The sequence below is a fragment of the Schistocerca nitens genome, chromosome 2 (assembly GCF_023898315.1).
Source record: "Schistocerca nitens isolate TAMUIC-IGC-003100 chromosome 2, iqSchNite1.1, whole genome shotgun sequence".
Taxonomy (NCBI): domain Eukaryota; kingdom Metazoa; phylum Arthropoda; class Insecta; order Orthoptera; family Acrididae; genus Schistocerca; species Schistocerca nitens.
Genome location: NC_064615.1, coordinates 582,343,714 through 582,361,627, shown reverse-complemented (window position 1 = coordinate 582,361,627; position 17,914 = coordinate 582,343,714).

The window sequence follows — 17,914 nt, the reverse complement described above, 5'->3', positions numbered from 1 at the left end:
GCAGCCCTCTTAGATTGTTTGCAGATGATTTTTTCATTTACCATCTGGCAAAGTCATCAGAAGATCAAAACCAATTGCATAATGACTTAGACACGATATATGTATGGTGCGAAAAGTGATAATTGTCTCTCAATGAAGAAGAGTGTGAGCCTGTAACGTTACATATATTTAGGCGAACTAATCGGCCGTCCAATACTGGTACGACGAATTTGTTGCACAGGCAAACTTTAGCGGGCCATAGGACTCAAGAGGCGTCAAGACCAGCCCAGCTAGTTGACCCTAAGTCTGAAGAGCTGGGAATTTGGACGGCTGATGCTGCATTGCCTTTGCGCAGAATATGTTCCAGGAAATGGTAGAGAGGCAGACTCTCTTTAAGAGGCCAATTACAACTCTTTGAGATTCTCAAATAACTCACATCAAATATTAATACAAATCTGAACACATTTGCGATCTTAGAAAAAAAGAGGCGCATCCAGTGACACAACAATATCTCAATCTCTACAGAAGGTAATCTCTATGTAAGGTAACAGGGGATAATATGGAACTCTTTCAAGTAATTTTAAATTTAAAGCACAGCAGCAGAGATAATATGCTGGGCAAAATAGACCGGAAAATACTTGTTTTGTGTTTTGATCGGCGTTGTAGTTCCGTTGCACAGTGTTTTGGTTTTCTTTTAATTGCAACGAATTATATAAGTGTGGTGATAATTTGTAAAATTATATAATGTATTTAGATTTAAGTATTTAAATATTATAAAATATTGTAAACGAATTGTGGCCATGTTTAGCGATTATTTTGACTACTGTGGTATCATGTGACCCGACTCAGGACTGTGGATATGAGCGGGAAAATCGGGGTCTTTTGTCGTTGGCCGTTGTGGTGGCGAGTTGGGAGCGGCAAAGTGCCGTGAGTGCAAGCATGGACGCCAGGGTATGCGAAGGAACAAAGTGAAAGTGTGTGTGTGTGAGACAAACAGTGTACGAATTGCACCGATTATTATTTGTGAAGTTAAAAATGCATGGCCACAACGTTAAAGTGTTTCTTTGAATAAATAAGTTTTAATCAGAACGTGTATAGTTCACTTCACTGCTCTTCAAAAGCCAGCCAACATCTGACTCAATAATAGGGGCGCAAATGCAATCGTTTACTACCAACCCCCTGTACAGACGAGCCACGTGAAAAAATAGGTAGTAAACGAGCCCGAGTTCAGTTGCAATTGGGGACTCGTCCGGGATAGGACTTTCTTCCATATTCCATAGTATTTCGGAATCGGATGTCCGTCTGATGTTAGGCTTTTGAACAGTCAGTGTGGGGGCTCTGAGCTAAATCGGTGCATTAGCAGTACCGGAGTGTTTGTGCTGGACAAGATACGCGCTGCCCCGTGGTTACGCCGATATAAGGCCACCACGATTGTGAGGCAGTCAGTTACACAGTCTGATGAGTCGACCACGTGTTGCCGCGGGTAAAACCACCGTGCGTGCCGTGTCCACGTGTTGCCGCGGGTAAAACCGTCGTCCGTGCCGTGACCACGTGTTGCCGCGAAAAAAAAAAAAAAAAAACCGTCGTCCGTGCCACGTCCATGTGTTGCTACGGGTAAAGCAGTCGAAGCTGTATCCACATGCTGCCGACGATCAACGCCGTCGTCCGTGCCACCGACCAACACGACTACATGCTGCCAGGGGCCTACGCAACGTGTTCTCGCTCCTGATTGAGTTTGCTGTGTGTCCACGCCGCCGATTACGATTCATTGCACAGCTGTGCTGCGGAGCCTACTGCAGACGTTGCGTCACACGAGGATATAAAAGATAAGTACAGCCAGCAGCTACATTGTAAAATTGTGCCCTTTCATTAGCCATGGCCGATGAGACGCGAGAATCTCAAAGTGAAGGCGAATCAATGGATGTTAGGAGTAACTGTAGTAGCCCTAGTACGCCAAAAGAAATAGGCTGGATACCAGGAAGTGACCTGCGTACATTTTTTGTAAAACTTACAAGTAAATTAGGAGAAATAGACTCGAAAATAGGGAATATAAAAACTGCAATAGCTGGAGAAATGGATTCGAAAATAGGGAATATGGAACTAAGGCTTAGTGATAAAATAAAGACAGTGAGTGAAAAATTTGATCAGCTAGATCTCAGATTCACTCAAATTACAGACAAAGTGGAAAACACAGTCAAAATTCTTGAGGGAATTATTGAGAGAGTTGATGAGGTTGAAAGAGGACTAGTAGCCAAGGTGGACACTGTGCAAAGTAATCTTGTGGGGCAGATTCAAGTACAGGAACAGAAATGCACATTATTTCAAAAACAAACAGAGGCAGACATTGAATCCATTAAGATAAGAGTGCTGGTTTGCCATAAGGGCATTACTAACAATAAAAAGGAATTAGAAGGGGAAATAAATGTCTTGAGGGAAACAGTTAATAATGTGGCAGCAGGGAATGGAAATTTATTATTGGGATATCTTATGGGGCATGGATTTCAGTCAAAGCCTTTTAGTGGGGAGAGTAAATACCATGTAGTTGACTTTCTAGCTGCATGTAAGGATAACTTTGTGACAGGGATGAGTGAGCAGGCAAAAATTAAATATGTTAAGAGGCAGTTGGAAGGGGGAGCTCAGACATGGGCGAACCAAATGATGATAAATTTTGTGATTTTAAAACCTTTGAAAACCTGTTCTTGAACAAATACTGGGGCCAGGCAAAACAATTAAGATTGCAAACGATTTTTTGAATGGACCCAGTTACAAGAGTGGAAAGGAAAGTATGAGAGAGTTCTGTGTTAGAGAACTGAATAAATTAAATCATCTGGATAGGCCACTGGGTGTTTTAACAGAAATATCTACACTAAAGAGAAGATTACCAGAGCATTTGCAATGGGATTTGATTCACAGTGCAACAGATTCAGTGGAAGAATTTCTTAATTTTGTGGATAATATGGACAGGGCATTGTGTTACAGACCTAAATACATGGAACATAGGGAGAGTGGAAGGTATCATGAAAGGGGAAACAGTATTAATTATGAATACAGTAATAATCATAACAGGTGGAGAGACGATAGAAGTGATCAGAATAATCAGGATAGAGATTGGAGAATCAGGCCACAAAGGTATAACAGAAATTTTGGGGGGAGAAGAGGCAATTTTGATCAGATGAGGAGTGATAGAGAAGGTATGAGAATAGGAATGCCAGATGCAAATGGACAGGGTAGACAATCAAAAAACTAATTGATGCCTCACTTAAGGTCCGTAGGGCGGCTGGTAACTATGTGAACAGGGCCAGACAAGGACATGATGGGATGAGTAATAAAGTCAGCAAAGAAAATAGGGAAATTGGGATATGTCATATGGATGCTGTCTTAGGAAATGAAAATCTATGGGGGGGTTTTAACAATTATAGAAATACAGATAAAAGGTATAAGAGGAAAAAAGGGAATAAGGCTAATATCAGCAATGAACAGTGTGAGTTTTACATTGATGACATGTTTAAAAGGGAAGAGAAATTACAAGTAGAGGAGGACAATATTGGTTTGTGTGCAGCAAAATTCATTGAAAGATCAGAGACAGAGGTAGTTTCATCAAAAGGGGGAACAGAAGTGGATATGGAATTAAGGGGCAATGTTCACAGTAATAATGGGTGTGATGAATGGGTAGAGATGTCTATTGGAAATACTATGGAGAATTGTGGAAAAGGTGAGGAGAGGGTTATTCAGTGTGATGTAAAGGCTAATATGAGTGGTGTATTTGACAATGTGGAAAATGCTGGTAAATTACCTACTGATAAGGTTACTGTGCTTGTGGGTGCAGGTGTTAACTATGGTAGTGGTAATGACTTCAGTGTGGATATGAAAATGTGTAATGATATGGAGAATGTTGCTGTAGGTTGCCCAGAAGATAAAATTGAAACCTATGTTTTCTTAACTGATGATGCAAGCCTGAAAGATGTTAATTGTGGATGGTTAGGAAAGGAGGAGGCTGATTATGATTTGATTGATTGGGTGTCCTACGCAAAATTACATAAAGCTTTGATGCCTGAAGAATGGGGTAAAATAAAATTTAAAATTGCCAGAAAATTGGAAGAATTAAGTGAAGAAGAGAATGTTGAGTTTGCTATTAAGGATCTGTTTGAAGGGGATACTGATGTATGTTTTGGAGAAAGACCTAAAGATATTTGCATTATGCAAGAGGAAAGTAGGAGTGAAGTAGAAAGAGATTTATTACAGGAATCAGGGCTGAACAGAGTAGAAATAGAGGTGATACAGCTAATAATTGATATCAATGTGGGAGGAGTAACAGATATAGCATTATTAGACTCTGGCTCAAGTTTATCTGCAATCTCTGAATCTTTCTGGCAGCAAATTAAAGGTTTAGGATTAATAGAATTACCAGTTACAGGAGTCAAAATTAAGACAGCAACTGGGACATGTAGCAAGCCCATCAGCAGGGAAGTATTACTGGAATTTAATAGTAATGAGTATTGTTTTGATATTAGTTGCTTTGTGGTGAAGGGTTTGGCATTGAATGTAATTTTGGGTATGGACTTCTTGTGCAAGTATGACTGTAGCATGTTTGTAAAGGACAGAGTGGTAGAATTTGATGCTGGTGGAAACAGATGAAGAATAAAATTTAAAGGGGAATTAAAAGGTGGTGAGACAATTACTCATTTACAAAGGATAGAAGAGGTAGGTGATGAGATGTGCACTGAACAGCAGATACATGACAAAGTAAATGAAATGGGACATTTAAATGAGGAACAAAAGGTGCAGCTTACAGATTTATTGTGTAAGCATAAGCATGTGTTCTCTGACAGACCTGGAAAAGTCGTAGATTTCAGTTATGTTTTGAGGGTATTGCCACATGAAGTGATAAGGGCCAAACCTTATCCTATAGCAATAGCTAATAGAGAGGCTGTAAGGGCAAGGATACAGATGATGATGAAGTGGGGCATCCTGGAAATCGGGAGGAGTGAGTATTGTAATCCAATAGTAGTGGTGAAAATGAGGGATGGTTCTATAAGAATAGTATTGGATGCAAGAAAGCTAAATAAAATAATAGTCAAAGAAAATGATCAGCCAGAGAACATGGATGAGCTGTTGCAAAAATTTTATAATGTTAAAATTGTGTTGATTTGATTTCAGGGTTCTGGCAGGTGCAATTGGCTGAAGAGAGCAGAAAGTGCACTGCTTTCTTATTTGAGGGCAGGACTTATATGTTTACAGTTGTGCCATTTGGTTTATCAATATCTGTAGCAGTTTTTGTAAGGGCTTTAAGTCATGTGTTGGGTGATGAACTAATGAGAAAATTGACAGTGTATGTAGATGACATTTTGATTACGAGTAGCAATTGGCAAGAGCACTGTCAGCTGTTGGAGGATGTATTCAAGACTATATCTAAAGGGGGGATGACCCTTAAGTTAAGTAAGTGTGAATGTTTTCAAGCAACATTACTCTTTCTCGGTCATCAGTTAACTCCTGATGGCATTCTGCCCAATAAAGAGAAAATCAAGGCTATTGTTGACTGCAAGGTGCCAACGAACAGGAAACAATTGAAATCGTTTATAGGACTATGTTCATTCTATAGGAAGTACATAAGTGATTATAGCCTGAATTCACCTAACTTATGTAGACTATTAAAGAAAAGTGTAACCTGGTGCTGGACATCTGAGTGTGACAGGGAATTTAAAGCCATCAAGAATAGCTTAAAAAACAGCAAAATTTTGTTATATCCAGATTTGTCTTTGCCTTTCTGTATTGGGGCAGACAGCTCAGATTATGGGATAGGGGCAGTGCTATTTCAGGAGAGGGTAGTAGATGGGAAGACCGAGCACAGGGCAACCGCTTTTGCAAGCAGAATGCTTTCCAAACATGAATTAATGTATGGTATCTCAGAGAAGGAACTTTTAGCCATAGTTTTTGGATTTCAGAAGTACAGGATATATGTGGAAGGTAGGAAAGTGGTCTTTTACACAGACCATAAGGCTCTGAGCTATTTGCAAGAATGTAAGCTGTTAAATAATAGACTCATGGGATGGGCCATGTTTCTGCAGCAGTTTAACTATGAGATAAGATATATTAAGGGCACAGACAACAATGTGGCTGATGCCTTATCAAGATTACCTTTCATTGGAGAAGAACACGAAGCAAATGGAGACGAGAAAGAACTACAGATATTGTATATGAAAGGAGTGGGTGGAGAGAAGGAAATCAGATCCATCTGTAAGGACATGAGAAGACTTCAGAATGGGAACCAAACCTTGAAGTTTATCAAAACAAACTTTGGAAGTAAAGAACATGAAAAAATAGCTAAATATTATAGAATTTATAAGGGTATTTTATTTAGACGAAGAAATTTTGACAAAGAGGAGTGGTAGGTATGTTTTCCAGATGAGCATGTGGAAAAATTAATCAATTACATCCACCTTAGCTATGGGTATTATGGGGCTCAGAAATGTTTGGAAATACTGCAGGACTATGTTAGTTTTAACAACATGTCCAGGAGAGTAAAGAGACAGTTGGCTTCTTGTGACAAATGCCAAAAAGTGAAGTATAATACTATTGCAGTACAAGGAGAGATGCACAATATTGTTCCTACAAGAAATGGTGAACTGCTGGCTATTGATTTATTTGGGAGGCCGCCAAGAGGTCGAGGGGGTGTAAAGTATGTTCTTTTAGCTGTTAATGTATTCTCAAAGTTTGTAAGGCTGTATCCACTGAAAAAGGCCACTAGCCAGAATATGATTAACAAGCTAGAGAAAGATTACTTTGTGAATGTTATAAAACCAGAGAATGTTCTGTCTGATAATGGAGCACATTTTGTATCTAGTGTGTGGGGGAAGTTTATGCAAAGATCTGGGATAAAGCATATAAGGATTTCAGTGTATCACCCTGCGGGAAACCCGGCTGAGAGGTATATGAGGGAGCCGGGTAGGCTATGTAGGACATATTGCAGTAAAAAGCATAGTACTTGGGCAGAATATATAACTGTGTTTGAGGATCTTATGAACACAGTGAAGAGTTGTGCGACAAGATTCTCACCCTATGAGCTCATGAAAGATATCAAGCCAGACAATCTAATAGCAGAACACATAGATTTTCCTCCATCTCAAGACTTGACAAGTCAAGAGAAGATGCAGATGGCCAGACAGCAAATGTTAAAGAAAGGACATGAGAGGCAGAGGAGGCATGGAGAAAGGTATAAGACAACAAAGTTCAAGGAGGGAGATAAGGTGCTGGTGAGGAACAAGAAAAAAATCCAGTGGCATTGACGGCGAAATCAAAAAGTTATTTGAATTATACCATGGACCCTTTGAGATAACGGGTTGTCCACACCCTAATGCATATAGGTTGGTATATCCAGTGTCCAAAAAGCCATTTGGACTGAGAAATGTAACGGAGTTGAAAAAATATGTGGTAAAAGAATAAAGGTTAAGGAAGTGAGATTCCCATGTACACTATTGTCGAGTTAAAAAAAAAATTGGGTGCTATTTATAATTGGAGTATTATTTGTGTTACTGTGTATGTTGCGATGCCATTGTTGGTGGACAACAAACTTCATTATACTGTATGTATTTGCAATAAAGGAATCTGTTGTCCAATGGATTTGCACAACTGGTGTGGGTGTGATAGAAGCCTTGTTGAGTCATACGGGAACTGAAACCTACTGTACATATAGTCTATTTCTGTATAAATGTGTGGAGAATATAGGAGGGAGGAAATCTGCAAATAGTTTGTTAAAAAAAAGTTGAGATTTTATTAAAATTTCTAATGCATCTGTGGCACCTGGAGTTGATACTGGTACGTGGGGGTAGGATTGTTGCTGGGACAGGTCATGTAGAGCAATCACTAAATATGCAAATTGTAGAGGCATATGGGAAATAATTAACTTGCTTATTATAAGATGTTCATGAGGGAAGTGAGGAAAGAACACTAATGGCTAAGTGGATGCTTGTAAAAGTTCATGACCTTGGTGAGTTTGTTTGCCATTTATGATTGAATCTAGGTAGCCATGGAAATGTCATAAAAGAATGGGTTTCAAGATATTGCCAAATATTATCTGAAAATTTATATAGGAATTCATTAAAAAATTGAGTGTATTTATGTAGTGATATAGCTGTATGGATGCTTAAAAATCTGGGAATAAATTCTCTTGGTGCGGGGGGGGGGGGGGGGGTAGAAGTGTCGGAGCTCCTGATCTGGGAACATTTGAAGTGTGAAATAGAATATATTTAACTATGCCATGTTTGTGTTTGATTTGTGTGCATGTTCGTCATTTGTACAAACCTCAATAAGAACCGATCAGTGAAAACATAATGTTCCAGGGAGGATTTGGATAGCCTGATTTCTGGGAAATGTGGGTCTGCATGTCTAGGCAAGATTCATGAGGATTTGATTAAATTTTGATAGGATGGCTTGGCTAATGAGAGGAAGCACACTGCTGCTGGCTGACAAGTTTGGAAAGACTGTATTCCAATGCATAAACCTGTGAACACAAGGATCTGGTTACAACAACTTTGTGCAACTTACAGAAACAACTGTGTAAAAAGTGGAAGTGTTAATGTGCAGTGAGTGTGCAACCTACATATAGACTAACATGGGCATTTATTTTGCCTGCCCAATCACTCAATAGGAGACTATCTAATTGTATGTTTGAGTTGGATACATTGTTGGATTATGTATGTATGTTTTCTGATGACAGTACTTACACTGATTAACTCACCACTATAACACTGTTCTACATGTTTTGGTGCCATTATGGTTCTAATTAAAATGTTTAATATATAAAGTAATATGGGTTCACTCAATTTGGTGCTACTTCATGTTGCCATTACTAAGGCAATGTCTCCATGAAGTGGGGGTATGTAAGGTAACAGGGGATAATATGGAACTCTTTCAAGTAATTTTAAATTTAAAGCACAGCAGCAGAGATAATATGCTGGGCAAAATAGACCGGAAAATATTTGATTTGTGTTTTGATCGGCGTTGTAGTTCCGTTGCATAGTGTTTTGGTTTTCTTTTCATTGCAACGAATTATATAAGTGTGGTGATAATTTGTAAAATTATATAATGTATTTAGATTTAATTATTTAAATATTATAAAATATTGTAAACGAATTGTGGCCATGTTTAGCGATTATTTTGACTACTGTGGTGTCATGTGACCCGACTCAGGACTGTGGATATGAGCGGGAAAATCGGGGTCTTGTGTCGTTGGCCGTTGTGGTGGCGAGTTGGGAGCGGCAAAGTGCCGTGAGTGCAAGCATGGACGCCAGGGTATGCGAAGGAACAAAGTGAAAGTGTGTGGGTGTGAGACAAACAGTGTACGAATTGCACCGATTATTATTTGTGAAGTTAAAAATGCATGGCCACAACGTTAAAGTGTTTCTTTGAATAAATAAGTTTTAATCAGAACGTGTATAGTTCACTTCACTGCTCTTCAAAAGCCAGCCAACATCTGACTCAATAATAGGGGCGCAAATGCAATCGTTTACTACCAACCCCCTTTACAGATGAGCCACGTGAAAAAATAGGTAGTAAACGAGCCCGAGTTCAGTTGCATCTATAAAAGGTGATCTCTACAGAAGGTAATATCTCAAAATGAATAAACATTTTCACAATGACCCTCCGAATTAATAACTTTTATCACTTCCTGCAATGTCAACAAACATTATCTATCATTGCACTGTAGCCATCATCCCTGGAAGCTACGTCATCTGTATCTGTTTTCTTTACTGATTTACAACGTCTTTACTTCTTTTTCATTATTCAAATGTTTGTCAGAACAACGAATCCGCCACAATCACACAGCAAATGAATACCTCATATTTTGTCATGGCTCTGAGCACTATGGGACTCAACATCTTAGGTCATAAGTCCCCTAGAACTTAGAACTACTTAAACCTAACTAACCTAAGGACATCACACACACCCATGCCCGAGGCAGGATTCGAACCTGCGACCGTAGCAGTCCCGCGGTTCCGGACTGCAGCGCCAGAACCGCTAGACCACCGCGGCCGGCATATTTTGTCATACTTGGGTATTTATTTAATGACCAGTTTAATATTTGCCAGTAACTTTATTTAAATGTTCACTGCAAGTGCTATTAAGAACTGTGCTAATTTGAAAGTGGTCAGTCGCATGTGTTAGTGGACACCACAACTGTACAGAGAACCGAAAGATGCTGCTGTCAGGAGGCTAACATAATTGTTTAAACAATAAATAAAGACAATCTTTTGTCATTTACTGTGAGCACACTTGAGCAAGAATACTGGCTTATTTATTACATTTCTTTATTTAAATATTGTTGTAATATATTAGTTTAGTCCGGGAAGTGGTTGAGTCAAATCATGTCTTTAGAGTTCAGGAACGATGTATTTTTGCTGGGGACAGCCTTCAGCCAATGGAGAAGCAGACAGTAGTCGATAACTTATCGACGCTGAAAGAGAGGAATATGAAGGGGTTAGGAACTTAAAACTGTAGACATATACCGTAGATAGACTTCCACATTGTGACAGAATGGTATGTGGAATACTTCACGGACACGAGGATAACAATGTGGCACATTAGGTGATCCTGCGTAGACTTTGTATTGTCGGATATTGTCGATCAGCTTCCGAATTGTGTCAGAATGACATGAGGAACAGTTCACGGACACGAGTATGAGTCTGTGGCATATGGGATGATCTTGAACTGACCATAGCTCTATTAAGGACACCTGCAACGCTGTCGAGACATTTGCTCATCCTGTAGTATAAAAGTGGTTGAGAGCTAATGAATCAGGATGGCCATGTGACTTGTGGAGTCCAAGACATGACAATCTGCCACTCTCATCAGAGTGAAGGGAAATGCTGTATGTTCCTAGTAAGATGAGCATGCCTCGGTTGTTGTTAGCTGTGTAATGATGTATTATTTTATACTGTACTGCTCGTGTTGGTTTTTCAATATAAAATGAACTAAACTATCTACGCGCCAGTCCTCGTTTAGCGAATTTTAACTAAGATCTATTAAAATCTATTTATTTCCGATTAATCGAATTTCTGTAGACATGATAAAGTTGTGGGTTTATTCCGGACCGTTTTATAATATCCCCCCACACCAGGACGCACCTACGTGCCCTCAAAACTTGGACAATTTTGCGGGAACTTGGATGTATGGCTGCCCTAGCCATTGATAAAGCGGAGTATTGTCCGGTAATTCATTTTCTACCCTTGAAGGGAAGCAGCTCTGCAACAATATGTTGAGTCGGTCGCAGTGTACTGCAACAGTGCACCATCGTATCACATAGTGGTTAGGTGGTGCAGACGCTTCCAGTCTCAAGTCTGAATAACATGTAACGAAGAGGCAGACCGTTACTCCGTGGAGGATTGGGAATCTTAAGAGAAGTGGAAGCCTAGGTGAGAAGTGGAAGCACAGGTATCGAAAATTGTTTTTCTCAATCAGTTTTCTGCACGTTGCAAGACAGTTTGAACGTGACAACGGTCCGCCGCCCGCTAGGTTCCACGAGTGATCATTAGCCTTCAAAAAACCCTTGAAGGAAGGTAGTAACGGCTTTGTTGTAGATGTGTCAGGCCAATTCAGATGACTATTCATCATGGACGAGGTTTGGGTGCATTACTATGACTACAAAACAAAGGAGCAAAGCAAGTAGGGGAAAAATGAGGATTTACCACCGCCAGAGACCACTTCCGAACCATGTAAGTCCACTAGGTAGCAGAGTGGTCAGCACAGCTCAGTGCAATGTAGGTGGTCCAGGTTCGATTCCCAGTCCGACTGGAGATTTCATCTGCTCGGGGACTGGGTGTTGTGTTGTCCTCACCATGATCTCATTATCATCGACTCGCATGACGCCGAAGTCGCGTTAAATAGAAAGACTTGCACTAGGCGACCGAACAAACCCACATGGCAATACGACCATCTCATTTTCATTTACTACCGCAGAAATAGGCCAAAACTCAACTATAATCGGACAAGGTGACGCTGAGTGTTTTTTGGGATTGCCAAATGCTAATGTTAAAAGATTATGCTTGCAAGGTGCAAACCATCAGATCTTGCGGTAGGCTGCCGAGGCGAAGCATCACAGGAAGCTGTCCAACAGGTGTTTTTTTCCACAACGCCCCAACACATTCTGCACCGGACACAGTACACATGCTGTGTATTTGGGCTATCAAATTTTTCCCCCTCTCCGCCCCCTCCTCCCCTCCTCCCCCATACTGCTGACATGGCACCCAGTGACGTCTTCCTCTTTCCTTGGATGAAGAAACCATCGCGTACAACAGGCATTTACAGTATGATGACAATGTGGTTTCCGTGGTAAAACCTTTCCTGAAAAGCCAAAACGCATACTTCAAAACTAAGGTCGCCGCAAAGTCATCCATCCTCCTAGAGCTTTTGCTACGCCACTGCAGTCGATAGTCTTCTTACGGCTGAGCAGAGAAACGCTCGCCCAGTTCACAGTCAAACATCAAGGCGACAGCATCATCCTAGATAGGCCAGTAGTTTATTGAATGTCTTAGGAACAACTTTTTGCGAACATTATGTCAGTCATTCTTCAAGTGAAGAATCTTTTTAATTCTTTATCAGGTGATACTTTAACATTCAGAGAAAGCTGTGAATTCTCAGAACATTTCTGTGGAAATGGTTTGTACAAAGTTAATTGCTCAGTGTCCTCCATGAGCAAATCAAAGAACCCGCTCTTGAGCCGGCGAATGTACGATTATTTTCGTTCGGCACAACAACAGGAATTATGGTAATCAGTAGTGCTAAAATGGTTCAAATGGCTCTGAGCACTATGGGACTAACATCTGTGGTCATCAGTCCCCTAGAACTTAGAACTAACTAACTAACCTAAGGACATCACACACATCCATGCCCGAGGCAGGATTCGAACCTGCGACCGTAGCGGTCACGCGGTTCCAGACTGAAGCGCCTAGAACCGCACGGCCACACCGGCCGGCTCAGTAGTGCTGCTAGTGACAAAATTTCTGTACATGCGTCGAGACTGTAAAACAAATTGTGTAAATATTTGATCTGCTAAGACTAATCAATGAAGCAGGAACTGAGGACTAATAAACGAAAAACGAATTGCACTATTGAAATAGAAAGATGCACACAACCCACTTGACGTCAGTGGAAAATGTATACATTCAGCAACGTAACCTGCCGTTCCCCAAAACAGCGTTTAATAACAAGTTTAATAAATCAGAATTCCGATTTTTTAAATTTATTTTTTGCAAATATTCGTGGGGATATGGAGATCAATTGCAGCTGCGGCTAAATATAGCAGTTCATTTTCCACAGCATAAAGTCTCGACACAGTGGCGTTCGTCATATTTGAGATTGTTTCGCAAATCGTTCGTGTGTGGTGGGGTCGAGACGAGCGATCGATTGTAGCGATATCGCATGAGACGGATCCGTCGCATGCGTGTGGGTCTCTTGCGGTCGCACTCATTTCACTTCTGTAAAACTCGATAAGCACTCCGTCTTCAGGCCACACCAGTGGCCTACCGGGACCATCCGACCGCTGTGTCATCCTCAGTAGAGCATGCGGATAGGAGGGGCGTGGGGTCAGTACACCGCTCTCCCGGTCGTTATGATGGTGTTCTTGACCGAAGCCGCTACTATTCGGTCGAGTAGCTCCTCAATTGGCATCACGAGGCTGAGTGCACCCCGAAAAATGGCAACAGCGTATGGCGGCCTGGATGGACACCCATCCAAGTGCTGACCACGCCCGACAGCGCTTAACTTCGGTGATCTCAAGGGAACCGGTGTATCCACTGCGGCAACACCGTTGCCTAATTCTATAAAACTCGCTGCTATCACGAAAATTGATAGCAGTTAACAGATGTACTGGACAAGAAGGCGTCATTTTGACAGCACTCCCCAGTAAGAGTCGGGTAAAACTAGGAATGTGAAGTTGATGAACTACTGTATTTCGGGAAAGGAACTGTTCGGTACCCGCGTCCGGCCATCGTGATTTAGATCTTCCGTGATTTCCCTAAATCGCTTCAGACCAATTCTGGGATAGTTCCTTTGAAATGGCACGGCCGACTTCCTTCCCTAGCCCTTGAGACCGATGACCTCGCTTTTTGGTCATCTCTCCCCAAATGAACTAATCAACAAACTGTTCGGTGCGATCTTTCCTTTAGTGAACTCTTGTTCTTTTACCTCTCGTTTTTCCTACCTACTGGAAGTCAGAATGTGCATTCACGAACTTCCCCTCCCTTCATACAGAGGACGTACGCCCCACTCCAAGAACCTAAACGACCAAAGTTCTGAACCCGTAGTAATGAACTGTACGAAATGCGTCTGATCGGAAGACCGAAGCCGTTCCATTACCTCACTTAGTTCAGTCCAGTCTCCAATTCCGATCTTCCCCTCCCTTGGCAGTGATTTCACCTCGCTGTTGTAACACGACTCCTGTTTGGTTGCACAGGTTGGTAGCAGCTGCATGCAGCACGAAGTCTGGAAAATGGAAATGAAGTCCCATGCTTCTTTACAGAGCGTAGGGGAACGCTGCGGGAGACCCGCACCGCCTTACTAGGCAAGGTCCTAATGGAGGTGGTTTGCCGTTGCCTTCCTCCGACCGTAATGGGAATGAATGTTGATGATGAAGACGACACAACAACACCCAGTCATCCCGAGGCAGGAAAAATTCCTGATCCCGCCGGGAATCGAACCCGGGACCCCGTGCTCGGGAAGCGAGAACGCTACCGCGCGACCACGAGGGGCGGACCACGAAGTCTTAGGGAAAAAAAAATGAAATATGCACACTGGATTTGTTCCCAAAGGTTATTCAGTTTTCGCAGGCAATAAAAATTTGCCTTCTAACGCGTTAATTTAAAGTTCTGACAAGTGCTCATATTTATTGATACTTTAACATGGAAAATGTAATTCATTTGAAGTAGTTCAGTAATAAGAACTATCTCAAAAGGAATGGTTTCGTAAAAAGAACGGCTTTGCCCATCTCTAGGTGAAAGTAGTCGCTACCCGGAGGAAACGAACTGTGCTATTTTCACACAGTTCTGGCACTGCACAATGTCATATGCTTACTTGTTTGCACGGTACGGCAGGACGTTCGCATCGTTAAGGCTACGATATACACACTGGTACTGTATTGCTAGACCGTTAAAAGTTGCCAGCGGCCAGACACAAAACACCCGTGGGCCGAAGTCGACCGACTTTTACCGGCTCCAGTAGATCCAGAATTAGTCAGCTCACATTCAGGACGTTCTGAACAAGCTATATACAGAAACTGACCCGTTTTCACTGAGTGGGAAGAGCAGGACCAGCTCTAGAGGCGGAACCGTGCCGCCGCTCAGGGCGGAAGGGTTTTAGGGGCTGCAAAATCTACAATTTTAGTACGCTTCCTGAAGGATGGATTAAACGAGACAATGGAAATGATAATACGTTGGAAATATAAATCATTCATAAAAGCTAGAGTCTTACTGGAAATAATCTACCGTATTGTGAAACAGATGACAAGTGAAGCGCCGACCTGTGTGGCCGTGCGGTTCTAGGCGCTTCAGTCTGGAACCGCGTGACCGCTATGGTCGCAGGTTCCAATCCTGCCTCGGACATGGATGTGTGTGATGTCCTTAGGTTATTTAGGTTTAAGTAGTGCTAAGTTCTAGGGGACTGATGACCTCAGATGTTAAGTCCCATAGTGCTCAGAGCCATTTTTTTTTTTTTTTTTTTTTTTTTTGACGAATGAAGCGCTGGAGCTGGTTACCTTAGGTCCGTCTTTCATATAGAAAAATTTACTACTGGCAGTGTTGTCAGCTCCATTTAAACTATGTGTCTACAAAACACCTCAAAGGTTCCTATGTCAGCCTGAAAGTCCCTACAGAAGCGAAAAACTTTATAACATGGAAATAAAGATGAATGTCAGCATGTGACGGTCTAACAGTTCCTACATAGCAATCTTGAACACATATAGCAGTATCGCTGACTAAAACGCTTTGTAATAAATAAATAAATAATGCGTAACATGTGCACTGCGCGCCACATGCCATGGTCTTTTGAGTCCACACATTGTGATTAAGCAGTACACGTAGAAAGATGCATGTCACATTCAGGGCCGGTTTCAGGCACAAGTGACATAAGCTGCCGCTTTGGGGTGCCAAGTTGAGAAGGGCACCAGAAGCGCCACACTTGGCAATATTGCCATAGAGGACGTATCACAATCAGGAGCGACGGCTTGGAGCGCCATGAGAGGTTCGCCCAAGTGCAAGATTTGTTTACAGCGTGTATCACAATTACTAGCGAAAACTAACACCAGTGAAAGTGTACGAGGGAAAAGCGGGGAAGAGGGAGGCGCCAACTGATAAGCCGCTCGTGTGGAAAAATGTTCTCGAACCGGCCCTGGACAGAATTCTCCCCCACTCTCTCTCCGCTGGATCCGCTATTAATACCATTTACATTCCTCTTGTTCTTGTCACGCTCCTCTAAATTAATTTTTTCTGCTTTGTCTGCAACTTCCTTTAAGTATTCCCTTTTCTTTCTCGGTGTGAAGCCGTAATCAGTAGATATTAATATTAAAATCATGGAAAAAGACTTGTCAAATTTTATTTTGGAGCTGAAACAACTGAACTGCACAGCACGAACTGTTGCTCCAGTTTCGTCGTATTCCACACACATTGCGTTTCAACAAATTTATTTACAATTTAACTGGTAATTTTTGCTACGATAAATGAAAGTGCTTTCAGAACTGCTCGTTTTATGCCATAGGTCGTGGTCATGGCATGTGGGAAAGCTCGTCTTTTCGATATCCGACCATAGCCGTTTTGCCTATAAGTACTACGCACACAGTGAATAGGCAACAGCAATTTATACACTTGCTTTTTCAATAAATGAAACATTTGTATGTAAGTCACTCACTGTCCTATGACCTTTCATTGCCCAGGGAACGAGAAAAACGTTAACAGATTTTGGTTACGTACTCTGTGGATGACATAACTTGGCACAATTAATACTGGCGTTAAAACTCACGATATATTCGACAGTAAACGTTTGTCTTCTGTTTCACTAATTAGTGCCCCATACATATCTCTGGTCGTAAAGATGGGTTCATGTCAAATAGAAGTATGACTAAGTGTGGCGTGGTAAGTGAAAATAAGGCATCATGGATGAATGAAAAGTTCTCCAGATCTGAAAATGCAAGCTGGGAGGGGGGTGGGGGCGTTTAAATTTTGGCCAGGGGCGGCATATTCCCTGCAGCTACCCTGGGGAAGAGTAAATAAAGTAAGCACTGTTACATAAAACCATCATCGAATTAGCAGCAGTCAGAACGCGCATTGTCTTACCGTTTAAACGGCGCTGACATGTACATATTTTCACGAAATTCACTATAGATTATTATAGATCACGTAAAAAAGTAATATATGACACAATATAAATATATTCTTCCCTCTACAGTCTAGATCAGGGGTCTCCAAACGTTTTAGTCCGCGGGCCACATCGACTCCTACACGAAGTCATAAGGGCCAAGATCTACCTAGTGGGATTAAAGCATCCTAGCACTCCATGATCACCGTAATGTAAGGCTAAAGGAAAGATGAAATTGCAAAAATCTAAGGTCGTGGGAGCAGAAGGATGTCGCTGCATATTCTTCACGAAAGCGTCCTGTAAAGTTAACGAAATCTCAAAAACATTGTTAGCAACACTATTACTGCAAGACGAAACAGAGGTAGAGTATGTCAACGCATTGTTATTTCAAGCAGCGCAACAATAAGTTTAGTTATGTAGTCTTGTAGCAAGTAGCAGAACCAATGTCGCGGTGTATTGGTAGCGATAGGCCTCGAAACTCAATTGTTGGCAGTATAGGTAACACTTCAAATATTTGGCGGGCCGGATACCGGGGATGTCCGGCCAGCTAACGCGGGCCGGTTTGCCGGCCGTCGCGGGCCGGTTTCGGCCCGCGGGC